Below are 16,098 nucleotides of genomic sequence, written 5' to 3' on the forward strand. Positions count from 1 at the left end.
TAGAGGATGTACTATTGCATTCTTACCATTATTCTTGGGCAGGGGATCTCTTTGAAACATAAGAAATTACATGTAATGTATAGTTTATTAAGCTCTAACAGAAAAAAGAGAGCAGAGATAAGGATTCACTCATTCATTCACGAACAGTTCTTACCAATTTTCTTACAAGGGAAGACTACAGATTTAGGCTATAAGGAACAAAATCCAACCAACAAGCATTTTTAGCATCTTACAATTAAGATCAAAGCCTTCTAAAAATCCAGCTGTGGATTTCTTTTAATTAGCTCGCTACTCAGTATAACACATGTCACAAGAATTCCTTCTTGAATAGCTTCCCTGAATAATGCAGCTGAGAGTGTAGTCAGTTGAGCATTGATGCAGCTGGGTAGCTGAAAAGATGAAAATCAAATGAGAATTCTGATGAAGTAATTTCATTTTGAGCCTTTCATATTTTTTCCCCACTAAATTAAAAAGAAATGAAACCTCGAGTTCAGCTGGTTCACTGCGTATTTCATGCCGATTCACATTTTCAGATAATAAGTGTATTTTGCCCCAAATGAATACTAAAGACAAAATTCTATTTTCTCACTTAATGGTGAGAAATTTTTTTTATGTATGGAGCCTAGAGTAATTTGCTCTGATAATATAATAGCTGACCTGCTCTGTGAAGGGAGGTGAACATGTTATTACTGCTAATATAGTATAATGTTGCTGTAATTTCTCATTATGAGATGTTATCTTCTCTAAAAACGATCACTTATAGTATGTTCAGTTTCAATAGGAATTCTATTGTGAAATAACTATAATGGTTATCCTGGGATAATCTTTTCATGGTGAAATAATATCAGTAAGTTTTCAGAGACCATTTTTTCACCACATACTTATAATGCAGTGAATGCCTTCAGGAATTTAATCAGCTGATAACATCATAATTTCAAACAATATATCCAGGAAATTCAATTAATATAATGGAAATATCTCAACCCATTTTAATTACAGTATAGATTTTAGTTTTAGCTCTCTTTTGTTTTGTGTTAATATAATATTTAATTATATTGGACTTTAAAATTTTAGAGTATAAAAGTTCTTTTTTCATTCATTAACTTATTCATTTATTTATCTAACATATTTATTGAGGACCCATTATGTGCTAGGTTGTATGTTAGGCACTGGAAATATGGAAATAAGCTATATAATTGTTGACTTTCATATCCACAGTTTTTCAAAGAAAGAGAGACCATCTTACCAACAAAAAGAGGCTATATACCTATCAGATTGCTAAATAAAAGTGACAATACTAAATGCTGATAAAGATGTGAAGACTTGGGATCATTCATACATTCCTGATAGAAAGGTAAAATAGTTCAGCCACCGTAGAAATTTGTTTGGCAGTTTCTTATAAAACTAAACAAGAAACTACTCTACGATCCAGCGCTTATACTCCTGGGAATTTATCCCAGAGAAATGAAAATCTGTGTTTATACAAAAATCTATACACAAATGTTCATATTAGCTTTATTTGTAATAGCCAAAAACTGGAAACAGCCCTTATGTCCTTCACAAGGTGAATGGTTAGACAAGCTGTGGCACATACACGCCATAGATTACAATATACATCAATAGAAAGAAACTAACTCTTGATTCATGCAACGACTTGGATGAAACTCCAGGGAATTATGTTGAGTGAAGGTATCCAATTTCCTAAGGTTATAAACTGCATTATTCCATTTATATAACATTTTTGAAATAATAAAATTATTGAAATGGAGAACAGATTAGTGGTTGCCGGTGGGAAGGAGAGAGGTGCGGTTATACAAGGGCAGCACGAGGGACACTGGCGGTGGTGGACTGTTCAGTATCTTGACTGGGGTGGTGGATATGTGAACATACAATGTGATAAAATTGTACAAAACTAAATACATACACAGACACAAGTGAGGACAGATAAAGTGGGGAAATCTAAATAAGATCAGTGGATTGGATCAATTTCAATATTTTGGTTATGATATTATGTTATAGTTTTAACAATATTACTCTTGGGGAAACTGAGTAAAGTGTGCATGGATCTCTCTGTTTTATTTCTTACAACCACATTGAATATACAAACATCTCAAAAACTCCAAAAAAAATGGTACAATGACATATGAGTGTCGCTTTCATAGGAGTCTGCATGGGATATAGTAGGACGACAAGGAGAACGCAGTACCTGAGTGCAATGCCGCCACGTGCGCTTTTCCCGCTATTCATTAGCTGACTCGGCCACTCATTCAGTACCTATTTCCTGAGCACCGAGTATGTTCCAGGCACAGGTTATATAACAATAAACGAAACACACAGACATTCTTGGCCTCATGTTACTTCTATTCTAGTGGGGAGATATAAAATTTTTTAAAAACTGAGTGAAATATATTAAATTGTGAAAAGTAATATGAAGAAAAATAAGACAGAGAATGGGGAAGAAAAATAAAGCCAGAGGGGGTGAGGTAAGGTAGGTGACAAATGCTTTGACATTTACTCTGAATGAAAAGGGCAGTCTTGGAGAGAAATATTTTATTTTTTTTTGTTTTTTTTTTAAGAATAATATAATTACATAAAGTACACATATCTGGTTACGTTTAAAGCTGGATGAATTTTTACTGAACCTATGTGCAATCAATACCCAGATAAGAAAGAAAATCCACCTTACGGAGCCCACCTCATGCTACTCTCTTGTCACAGCAAATCCAGCAGAGAAACATGTGAACAGAAAAAATAAAATTAATTCTTTCAATTTGGAAGCTATCTTTTGGATCAAGAGCCAAAAGATCTGTTTTTGAACACTGACTCGATCTCTAGCTATTCACACAGCCTTCAGTTTTCTCATTTATTAAATGTTATGAACATTACATGATGTTATGAATGTCAGAGATAATGAAAGTGCCTTAAAATTATTAAGGCCTGTATGCATTAAAGTTATTATTAGAATAAATAGAAAGCTTGATTTACTTAACAGCTACAAGACTCATTCTTTTTAAGGAGATTTATCATTTGAAAGTTATATTAAGATCTTCTAAATTCCCTACTTAATTCTTACACTGTCCTCATAATTCAGGTATCACTTAATTTGTTTTTCATTAACATTTTTCAACATATACCAATTTAATAACATGACTTTCTCTAAATATATTATTGTAATTGACAGATTTTGAATAATATGCTTGTTTTTAAAATGTATCAATTAAATGTGACCAAAGTTTGTATAAAGCTATATATATTTTTCCTCAAAATGACAAGTAACTATTCACATCTCAAGACAAGCACGTGATTTTTTGGATAAAATATAACATCTTCTATGTTAAGTTTTGGTTAGTTTTTTTTACCCACCTTAAGAGGTTTGGTTTCCCAGTGAGAGGATGAATGAAAAAACTTATGTCAACTTATAAAATATAATAAAATTCATTAACTTTTCTTAAGTCATTTCAATTTCATTTATGTGATAAGATTTCTTTCTGTTATTCTATTCTGCAGGTGTTATACACTTCACAGTTTTTTTTTCCAGAACACAGTAATAGCATAATAGCCACGTTTTACTTCTGATTTATGACTTATTTAAAATTTTCCCCTTTTTGATCAAACTGTTACCATGTGATATTTTTTATCAGTTTTTCATTCAAACTGAAAAGAACAGTGTAACCAATAGCCTACAGTGTTTATTATATTCAACTGTAGGATGATAGTTTGCAATTAACTTTAAATATGTATATTTCAATATTTCTAGAATTTAAGTCAATGTAAACCACTCATTTAGGATCGTGGATAAATATGAAGTGGTCAAATGTGCCTAGTGTGTTGTTTCTTATTAGACGACTTCTCAAATTAGACTTGGTTTATTTTTCTGTGTAAAATTGAAAAAGCACACTTGGTGGTACTGATAGCAATTTAAAACAGACACCAATAAAACAAATAAGGGCCCTTAGTGGCAGAGAGTAACTGATTCCAACCTTTCAGCAAACAATTATCAAGTGACCACTATGTGTTGGGGGTGGGTGATTAATAAGAAAATGAATAAGTTGTTCCATGGGGAAGCCAATACCCTCGTGACAACTGAGCCCTGACTGTCTTATTTCATAGGCTCTAAAATAAGCCAATCTTCTAATAATTTCATTATTTACATGACATCAAATTAAACCAAATACTTTACATCAGCCTGCTCTTCCATGAATTATTAAAGATAAAGAGACTAGGTATACAGTTTAAAGTATATTCAGAATTTTCTTACGCACTTGATTCATTTCCTCATATTAATCTGTGCATAAGGCAAAGGAAAATGAAGAATGGCTCATTTCTTATTTAAAACAGTAATCACTTTATTTCTAACAGTTATATCATTTTAAGAGTTGTTTACTCTTGATGAATGAATTTAAAAAATGAAAAATGATTCCAAAATTAGATTCATTCTGTTTCAATAAAGTGACAATTTTCTTCAACAATTGCACTTGATAAAAATGAATTCAAATAGTTTCAAACAATGTGAACCACAAAATTTAGACTCATGATTAAATAGTGACAGAATTTCTTTTCAATTTAAGAATATAATTTTTAAAACATTCCAAAAAATTTTACATTCATCATATTGAGATAACATGTTAGGAGTGACCACATTTCTTTTCAAAAATAAATTTAGATCAAGATATAAAGTTTACATACATACTTCTATCAAATATTGCAGTAAATACACTAAGACAGGGATTATCTTCCTATATTATCCTCTTCTGGATAGATTTAGAAGTGCAATCATGTACAAAGCTGTCTTCTAATGGAAATTTCTGAGACTATACAAGGAAGTGACAGTTAAAGGTTGTTTACACTTATGTCATCATGTTAGTGTTATAACTCCGTCATCATGTTCACAGGGATAGCCTCCTGACTAAAAGGAAGCAACATATGGTCTAGAGTCTATAGTCTGGACAGTAATCTGTGTTGTGATCAACAAGAAGATTCCACCCAACAGGATTTCCCCAGAGAGTTTACATACTCAAATGCCTATAATGGCCAAATAACATGTGTTATGTTGTTTGTAATTTTTTGAAAACTATTTCAGCATAGGCAGTGCTATCTTGTGTGTGTGTGTGTGCGCTGTTAGATTCGATTACACCCCAGGTGAATTCATTTGCTCTGATCAGTCACTCGCCCTTTAAGGTAGTCAGCACTTCATCAGAAAGACCTCATCTCAGAGAGGGCCGCTTTAATTGCTTCAAGCTACCCATGTACATGTGAAGTTTAGCTAATTAGCAAAATAAATGTCATTATTTTCTTATGAAAATATTGCAATCCGTATTTGGCAGATTTGCTAAAATATTCTTAGGACACTCCTTGCAAGAGGTGCCTCTTGTGACACAGCTCACATCCTCCTAGCCTCGCCTCTAACTCTAGCAGCTACTGCAGTACGCATTCCATGTAGGCCCCCACGCAGTTTATAAGGACCAGCATCCTACCAAATTTGATATGTCCTTCATTCAGTTTAAGAAGAAATATGAGCAAAGTATATGGTACATCAAGAATTTATAGCCACATTCAGCTGACTGGTGATGTGTGAAACACTGTTTTCTGTCAGGTGTTAAGTTTTTTTAATGTGCTCAAATATGTTAAGAAAATATCAGCTAAAACAAAATTAAATTGGTTAGTTTATTGTGTGACAACCCAAAACCATTCATATGCTAAAGAATCCTGTGACTTTAAAAAAATATATTCTACACAATGTATATATTACTTACACCCAGAAAAACGCACACAGTGGGGGAAGGAGGTATAGCAGGGTATTAAGAGAATTTATATATGGCAAGCTATATGTAGTTTGTAGTTTATAGATTATCAGCAGGGGCATATGCTACATTTATAAATAAAAAAAAAACCCCAAAATGTTACATATTTTCATTTCCCTATATTCATAGTTTCATACTTTTCAAATCTTTATTGTCAGGGAAACAAAATCATTTACTTAGGTTAGGGTGGTTGACCATTATCTTTATCAATTGCAGAAGGATTTTGTTAAGCTCCTCAGGAAATGAAGTGGGAACTTTTCCAGATTGGACTCCCCCAGAAAAGTGGAGATGATTTTCTGAACATATTGATTTTCCCCTGGTGAGGCCAATGATGTCTGATTAGAAACAGGATCTATCTGAATCCCTTTTAGAGCACCGGGAGAGTTGGGTACCCACCTGCCTTTTCAAGGCAGCGATGCTGGAGTAGGCCAGGCAAAACAATGAGGACACAACTACTGATTCTTACCAAGACAGTGGAACACACAAGAAGTCAGGGAATCACAGAAGTTCTCTTCAATTTGCAGGATCTAGATAACTCTTTCCACATCTGGAATTAATACTTTCTAGAATCACTTGTGAACTCTAAACTAATTAATGTTTGTCTTGTAAGAAAATGATTTTCTAATTATAATGACTTTACTAAAATAGGGATCCTATTTCTGGGGAAACTAGGAGAGGATCACACACCAGGAGACATTTAGCCGTCTTCAACATTGTGGATAAAGGAATGCAAATCAGTCTACAGTTTGGTCTATTTTCCCTCTGTGTTTTGCCTTTCTCTTCCCACAAGTCTCCGCTGTCCTTAAGGTCTAATTGATCTGTACATTTGCTCCCAAATATACTAATTTACCTGCTCGAAGTGTTTTGATCTACTCATGAATACTAATGTATAATATATGTTTAATAAATTAAGGAATTTCAGTATGCAATCCAACTTTGATGTCTTTCGTGAACTGTTCAAACAGATGTACCTATTGCCATCTCTCAGAGACAGGAAACAGGTTGGATGGACCAAGAGTTTGGTTTAGTAAAACAATAGTCTAACTCGAAATTGCCTGGAATTACTCTAGTGTTTCCACAAGGCCCTGTGCATTATTTAATTGTCTTTTGTGATTTAGTGGCCTACGTTTTAAAAGACAAGTAAATGTGTTAGTCTTAACAAATCTATATCAATATAATAAATTATTTTTTTTGTAAGAAAGTATAGATATAATATTACATTCTTGATCCTCAGAACAGTAAAGACACAGTTCTTACAAAAAGACTCATTACCCATGGCAGTATATTGTGTATAAACTGCTATAGGCCTCCTCAAATTAAAAAAAAAAAAAAAAAGGCAATGTTTTATCTAAATTAGCTTTATGCTATGTCTTGTCCTTATTAAATTATCCTTTGTAATACTTTCTAGAATCACGTTTCCAGATGTTTTCCTATTTTTTAAAATATTAGACTGGGACCATTTAATTTAAATATTATTTGCACCAAATTTGCTTGTTTTGCAACGTGATAGACAAACTGGTTGCTTAGTGTATCCACAGACACTTCCCATATGGAGGAGCTGTACTTTTGATCACTCAGGGCCTATATCTGGCACCTTAGGTGTTGCAGCTTCAGACAGTCTATCAGATTATTGCAACTCAGTGGCCATTGCCTGCATGGATGAATTCTTATTACAACCTCACAGATGGCTGGAACAGATCTTCATGGATTGTTGGAATTAACAGTGCATCAGCTTATTGTGACATGAACTACTTTTGCAAGAGAAAGGATAAAGTAAGTGACCAGATGTAGTAGTCATTTAATTTCTAGACATTCATACAAGAAGCAACTGTTGAGAATCTGTACTATTAAAAATGGACATTTGTTTAATTTAGTAAATACCAGATTTAAGGAAAACTTTTTTAAAGCCAGTACTGAACCTGGAAAAAGAATAATTTTCAAAGAATATTGTTTGATGAGTTATCACTACACATCAATTAGACTTCATAATGCAAAGAAGTGTATACATATATATATATATAAATGAGAGTGGAATATGGATAACATAGCTAGAAAAATGGCGAATCTATTGTAATAAATGTGGGAATAATATATAATGGAATAATCAGATAGAAAATTCCATCTAGATTGTGATCTCTTCTAAATTATCAGTTGAACTGTGGGACACTTGAGGTTGCAAAAATACATAACTGCTACACAAATGTGTTATTTATGTATTTGAATTTGCACTTTTGATAGCAATGCAGAACTTGTAAATAAACTAGGTCAACTGGATAATTTGAAGTACAATCTGAATGGAGAGTTGACTGATTAGAAATATTTGCCTACAGCTTTGGGATCCCCCCCTCAACAATTTAATCAAGAGAAAAACTTCTTTCATTTGTGTATAATTGGAATGATATGGTAGTGTTCTGATAGGTGGGCAATATGGTATATTTTGATAATGCATGAAATGGAAGTTGTATGTGGGAAAAATGCTCAAAACTATGGAATTATGTACAAGGAATTGCTTTGTGTAAAGTTCAAAATAACATAGAATCATAAATCTTACATCTAAAAGTATTTATAGCTGGTAATAAGATTCATGTACATAAGTTATGCAGGTGTTTGTTTTGCTGGGATAGTTGAGGTAGGAAAAGTTTAGTGGGTTTTTTGTTGCAAGTAACCAATATTCACAAAATAAATGAGAAGTGGCTAAGTAAAGATATTGTAGGGAATAATATGTATTTCCTCATGGCTGGATGAGAGAATGGTGATTGAAGGATTGGTCAAGCTATTCACTGTTTTGTCCTTGGGACACAGGATATGTTCATATCAAGAGATTTTATGCGACTTGGTAACAAAAAGACCAAGAAAGAAGAGTTTGAAGTTAGTTCTTGACACTGAGTGCAGTAAGAGAGATGCTGTAGTTAAAGGTAACAAACTGGGATAGACATTGGGAAACAAGGCAAAGGAACTGCAATGAGAGTGGTTCAGATCAAAGTATTAATCACAAATCTTGATGAACTGCTGTGACCAAATTCACTGCTTATCTACATTCTGGAAGCAAAATTAACAGCATTTTGGTAAACTGGAATTATGGAATTGGGAACAGAATTATCTGAGGCGAACCAGAAGAGTTTGAGAATTCTAGTTTTCTAAAATCTTCTAAAGTACCTCTTAATCTAATCCCCTAAGAGATAAACACAGATGTGACAAGCCCAGGCAGTTTATAGAAAGAAACAGGATTCCAAACCACTCTACACTATGACCCAAAGGCTCATACAGAGAACATGAAGAATGGACAGATCATTCTAATCAATCAATGCAAGTTCAGAGTGTCACAATGGGCAGTGACAAAGTAACTCAAGTTTGAGGAGTGTCTAAACACTACCGACCTGACATTTACTGGCAGCACACTCAACTTTTGTGAAGGTAATACTTTGGGAAATGTCTCAAGCCTTGGAAACAGGAGCCCATTGTTGACCGCCAAGTATGCCAAATATAAAGCATATGTAAATACCAACACCAGTGGGTAGTGGCCTGAAAAGATCCTGTAAAAGAAAACAGAACCTGGGACACCAGACCCAAGAAATTCATTTGGTCATCAGGATAGTAAGACCATGAAATAATCCATTTATTTTTTATTATTATTTATTATTTATAATAATCCATAAGAAGAGTGGCATAAGGTTGGCAGAATGTCAGGTACAGAGATTCTGTTTTATTTTATGACAAAATATAAGTAGTGTGTTAAAAAAATCTATAACCGTTTTTGAAGCCTCATTTCTATATATTAAACATTTATGAAAATTATCTTTATTAGATTTTTGAAAATTAAACATCGCATCTCTGAAATCTAAATTTAAATTTCCAACATAAAGTATTATTAATTTATTATCAAAAATCCAAAAGATAAGTGTTGGAGAGGATGTAGAGAGAAGAGAACACTTGTACAGTGTCAGTGGGAATGTAAATTGGTACCATCACTATAGAAAACAGTGTGGAGGCTCCTCAAAAATTTAAAAATAGAAATAATACCATATAATTTAGCAATTTCACTTCTGGGTATATATCCAAATGAAATGAAAACAGGATTTTGAAGAGACATCTGCACTCCCATGTTTATTCATAATAGCCAAGATATGGAAGCAAGCTAAGTGTCCATCAATGGATGAATAGATAAAGAAAATCCTTAGTTTCCAGAGTTCAAAAAGCATTTAAAAATGTTCAGTTGCATTTCATTTATATAGTCATTTAATTATCTCTATATTTTATTTTATATATTTATATAGTTTTGACAATAGTATGTTCTATTAATATGTCATACTTTACGCCCATTTGGGGTTGCATTGGGTTCTGCAATTTGGCCTACTTACTATTTTAAGTGTTGTTGCTATGGGAAAAGTTGTGTCAAATACCAAACAAATGACCTACAGAATTTTCAAAAATCAGCCCTATAAGGTAGGCATTTGTAATTTGAGCACTTTCCATAATTTCGTTTTATTTTTTTTATTAAAAAGACACAATAATTTTATATGAATTACTCCAACTACAAAGTTCTCTCTATAAAAAACATTAAGATTTATTTTTATTGAGTTTATTTTTTGACAAATAAAAATTGTATATATATACAATGTGATGTTTTGATATATATATACATTATGAAATGATTACCACAATCAAATTAATTAACATTTCCATCACCTTACCTAATTACCTTTTTTTGTGTGTGGTGAGAGCAGTTGAGATCTACTTTCAGCAAATTTCAAGTATACAATACATTACTATTAATTATAGTCACTATGCTGTACATTAGGTCTCCAGAATTTATTCATCTTATAAGTTAAAGTTTGAACCCTTTGATTAATATCTCACTTTGACCTTCCAACCCCCACCAGCTTCCAGTAACCACAATTCATTCTACTCTCTTCCTATGAGTTCGACATCTTTTCTTTTTTTAGATTCCACATATAAATGAGATCATGCCATATTTGTCTTTCCGTGTCTGGCTTATTTCACCTAGAGATCTTAAATGCCTATATACATAAAATGTAACTGAATATTTTTAAATGCTTCTTGAACTCGGGAACCTAACGAGAAGTGTCCGTTAGTAATGGAAAGAAGAGATGAAACCATGGAGGTAATTTGAGGTTGTGAAGTCTTACAAGTACCTTCCCGACTTATGCCACTGATTCTTGCTAATGCCCTTTCGTTGTGATGCTTAGGATAACGTGATCTATGATGTTGCAAATGACAGGATTTCCTTCTTTTACTAAGGCTGAATTATGTATATATCTACCTCACATTTTCTTTATTTATCCATTGATGGACACTCACGTTGTTTCCATGTCTTGGCTATTGTGAATAATGCTACAGTGAAGGTGGAAGTGAAAATATCTCTTTAAGATACTGAGTTTTATTTTCTTTGGATATATATCCAGAAGTGGGATTGCTAGATCAGATGGTAGTTCTATTTTTAATTTAATTTAAAAAACTTCCATAATGTTTTCCGTTATGGCTATACCAGTTTACATTCCACCAACAGTGTACATGTGTTTCTTTTTCTACATATCCTGACCAACACTTGCTATCTTTAACTTTTTGATAATAGCTATCCTAACAGTGTGAAGTGACATCTCACTGTGGGTTTGATTGGCTTTTCCCTGATGATTAGTATTGTTTAGCCCTTTTTCATCTACCTGTTGCTCTTTTATGTATCTTCTTTGAAAAAAGGTTATTCAGCGCCGTTGTCCTTTTTTTTTTTTTTAAAGGTTGACCATACCAAGTGTTAATGAGGATGGAAAGTAACTGGAACACTCCTACATTGCTAGTGGGAACACAAAGTGCTTCAGCCTCTTTGGAAAACAGTTTATTTATTTATTCATTTTTTTGTGAGGAAGATCAGCCCTGAGCTAACATCCGTGCTAATCCTCCTCTTTTTGCTGAGGAAGACCGGCTCTGAGCTAACATCTATTGCCAATCCTCGTCCTTTTTTTTTTTCCCCCCAAAGCCCCAGTAGATAGTTGTATGTCACAGTTGCACAGCCTTCTAGTTGCTGTATGTGGGATGGAGCCTCCGCATGGCCGGAGAAGCCATGCGTCAGTGCACACCCTGATCGACCCCTGGCCGCCAGTAGTGGAGCGCGCGGGCTTAACCACTAAGCCATGGGGCCGCCCCGTTGTCCATTTTTTAATTGGGTTTTTATTTCTTTGCTGTTGAGTTTGTTGACCTTAAATGAATAGACAGCCAGCTATTTCTCCAGCAAAAATGGATTTATTTGTGATCAGCAAAAAATTGCAATTCATGATGTGCATGCTATTGGGAACCATAGGCAAATGCGGAGAGACAAAGGAAGGGGTTTGCTTTTATAGAGTAAAAGGCGGAGAAGGGAGAGGCTAGTCTAAATGAAACCCATTGGAGAAAAGTAACAGTTCAGAGTGGTGACGACTTATTGACTGAGCTGTGGCATCTCTCGTTGGCTAGGCTGTTGCCACGAGGGGAGAGAAATCTTCCTTCATTAGTAAAGTAGTTTCACTCCCTGCTGAAGATGCAAGCCTACATGTCTTCCTGTTTGGAGTAACTGATGATGTATTATAAGGCATGAGAGCCCCCCCCACTTCGTGACTCCAATTTAGTCAAGGCTTCTATTAATTTCCACAAGTTGTATGAATTACCAAAATCTTTTAGATACTAATACTTTATCAGATATATGGTTTGCAAATATTTTCTCCCATTCCATAGGTTGCCTCTTCATTTTGCTGATTTCTTCCTTTGCTGTGCAGAAAATTTTTAGTTTGATGTAGTTCCACTTGTTTACTTTTGCATTTGTTGCCTGTGCTTGTGATGTCTATTTCAAAAAATTGTTACCAAGACCAGTATCAAGGAGCTTTCCCCTTATGTTTTCTTCTGGGAGTTGTACAGTTTTAGGTCTCAGGTTTAAATCTTCAATCCATTTTTGAGTTGATATTTTTGTGTGGTGTAAGATAAGGGTCCAATTTCATTCTTTTGCATATGGATATCCGGTTTTAACAACACTATTTATTGAAAAGATTATCCTTTCCCCACTGTATATTCTTGGCACCTTTGTCAAGTATTATTTGGCCTAATAGGCATGGGATTACTTCTGAACTCTCTGTTCTGTTCTATTGATCTATGTGTCTATGTTAGTACCACACTGTTTTGATTATTATAGCTTTGTAACATAGTTTGAAGTCAGGAAGCATGAGGCCTCCAGCTTTGTTCTTCTTGCTCAAGATTGCTTTAGGTCTTTGGGGTCTTTTGAAGTTCCATACAAATTTTAGGATTTTTTTGTCTATTTCTGTGAAAAATGCCATTGGAATTTTGATAGGGATTGCATTGAATCTGCAGATTGCTTTCAGTAGAATGGACATTTTAACAACATTAATTATTCCAACCCATGAACACGGGATATCTTTCCATTTGTTTGTGTCTTCTTTGATTGATTGATTTTTGATTGTTTAAATAAAATGCTTTACTGATATAGCAAAAGAAGTGCATATTCTGAAAATTTCTTTTCTGAATTTTTGTGTGAACTTTTGATGTTTGCATGATTTAGCAAATTACTTGAGAAGAATCTAATTTAAATGTATACCAGATAACAAAATAGTAATTCTGGAAAATATTCTCAAAAGTTAAAAATAAAAACCTACATTTTCTTGTTGACATTTTGACAGATGATGCACTAGAAAACCTCTGGTCATAGAATTTAAGGTAGGTGCTGCAATGAATGACAGTTTCTACTGAGCTAATTTGCAACCAGGGATAAAAATAAATCAAAGTAAATGCGTTATGATATTACTCAAGGGAACACAATCTGTTAGGAAATGTACAATGTTTATTTTTTGAAAATGAGACTGCATTTTTGAATTACAACATTAAACAGTTGGTTACCTCTTGTAAAGAAAAACACAAGCATCAAAAATAATGATTATCCAATTGAGAAGTGAATAGGCAGTAATGATAAGATCAAGCAAGTCCTTCCGTGACGCATTTAATGTGTTTCCGTTTAAAGAATTTAGCAGAATTCCATACATCATATTCAAAGAGATCTTAAAATTATAGTCAAATATCATTGTATAGTTTTTATAGTTAATATTTTCATTCAAGTATAATAATCACAAATTTCAAAGTCCCATAGATGTCCCATGGGTGTCATGATTTCCACCCTTATTGTTTTTTCTTGTAATGCATATGATAGAGATTCAAAAGAAATTGCATTTTCTTGAATAAAAATTATCTGAGGAGACTGTGTGAATATTAATAAAGGACTCACCCTTGAGTCTCATTATGTGATATAGGAAATGTAATAAGAATAAAAATAAGTGCTTGTACCTGTACTTGTCTAAAAAGTAAGTAGGGAAATTTTAATCTTTTACAAAGTAAAATAGTTTTTCTCCTGAAATTTTCTAGCTAATTGCACCATTAGAAAGAAGGAGAACAAATTGGCTTTGAACACCTGCTCTGTGGCTTATATGGTGCTGCGTGCATACTGCTCAGTTCAACAAAATGTTCACAAGTCCAATGTAAAACGAGAAAAATGTAGTGTAAAGTAGAGTTTTTTTAAAAGTTAAATAAATATGTTTTAAGTTTATAAGATTCTATTTTTATTCCGAGTTTATATCATTTCTTTATGTTAAAATGGTTTCATTTTATTATACGATAGTACATGATAGTTGTGAGTTTGCTTTCATTTTTATTTGAAAGACTTGGAAACCATACATGAGTACCTGGAGGTTTTGGGAACCGCTACGGTTTCATGGAATGTGAAATTATGGAAACTATGATTGGCTCTCATGAGATGGCTTCATAGTATTTACTATGATTCCAATAGAATAGATGATAAATTGAGGCTCAAAGAGATAATGAACTTTCCCAAGGTCATCCAACAAATAATGAGGAGATGATGACAAATTCAAAGAGAAAACAAATTGAAATCTGTTGAGGGTTGGTGAATTAATCTATCAACTACATTTGATTGAACTATTTTTGGGTATTGTTCCCTCTCCTGGAAAAATAGAATCATCTTTAAAGTCGATACATAGAATAATTCTTTTTGTCATATTTTTTAGAGTCAGTTTGTGATGTTTAAATGTGACATCTTGTCTGCTGTGCCTGGAAATGCTTCTTCTTGTCTCTTTCAAAGCTGGGTTGGTGGCTAGACTGTGATGTGGGTATAAGTAATGAAAGATGCAAGTAAGAATTTGGGAGAGCCTGTTGTTTGCGAAGTGTAGATTGTCTTTCCTTGAGAAAAAGATTAGAGGTAAGTTTTAAAAATTAAAAATAGATCATTAACATAAGGAAAGTTGTGGTACAAAATGAGAAAGGGTGCATGCAAGGTAATTAACTAAAATTCAAGCTAAATCTAAAAACCCCGGTGATCACAGACAGCAGGGGGCAAGTAGGTAATCAGTGGATATCCAAGCAGCAGGTACATGTAGTGACTGGGGCAGGCAGTCCATGGTGGATAGGAGTGCGTTTCTGGGAAGCTGTGGTTCAAGGCAAAAAAATCCAGTCCTGAGAGGCTGAAGCCTTGGTTTGGAATTCAGTCACAAGGCATAGAAATAGAAATCATTGAACTACTAGGAACAGTCACTGCCTAATGCCTGTCTAGGGAAAAGACTATTCTGAGTTTGAGGCAAAGCAAAGTACATTGCTGATGGTGAAGAGGGGCACTTGCAGGAGTTCCTAATTTGGAGTAGCGGTTCCTATCTGATTTTCACTTCAGCATTAGCTGCATTCTTTTTCTTTCTCTCTCTCTCTCTTTTTTCAAAATGTGCATAACTAGAGAACCTCCACTTCCATCTAATTAAAATCTCTGGATGTAGAAGGCGGTTATTAACAATTAGAACCACTTCCCTTTGGTGATTCTGGTGAACATCGATTGCTAAGAACCCTGGGAGTGTTGCAGGCCCGTGGAACTAAGTAACCCTTGAAAAAATAATCAAGACATTTCAGAGTACAATGGATATAGACTCTAACACAAAAGAAATGGGTTACATTGATATTTTTATGATTATATTCTTGGATTAAAGACTTCCGGTAAACAAGATGTAATGTATAGTATTTGCAAAATTACTTAAGAAACAAAAGAAAATTGGGAGGTACTAATAGTGAAATGGAGAAGGAAATTACCTAGTAGTACTACGTTAAATATTTAAGTTCATCATGAAGTTTCACAGATTTAAACTAAAATAATGATATTTATAACTGGGATTGCTCATTAAAAAGTCCATCAATTTGGGTTATACATACTAGGTATATACATATACATAGTGAAGGGTAGGAGATAATAATG

The sequence above is a fragment of the Diceros bicornis genome, chromosome 15, assembly GCF_020826845.1.
Source record: "Diceros bicornis minor isolate mBicDic1 chromosome 15, mDicBic1.mat.cur, whole genome shotgun sequence".
In the NCBI taxonomy this organism is placed as follows: domain Eukaryota; kingdom Metazoa; phylum Chordata; class Mammalia; order Perissodactyla; family Rhinocerotidae; genus Diceros; species Diceros bicornis.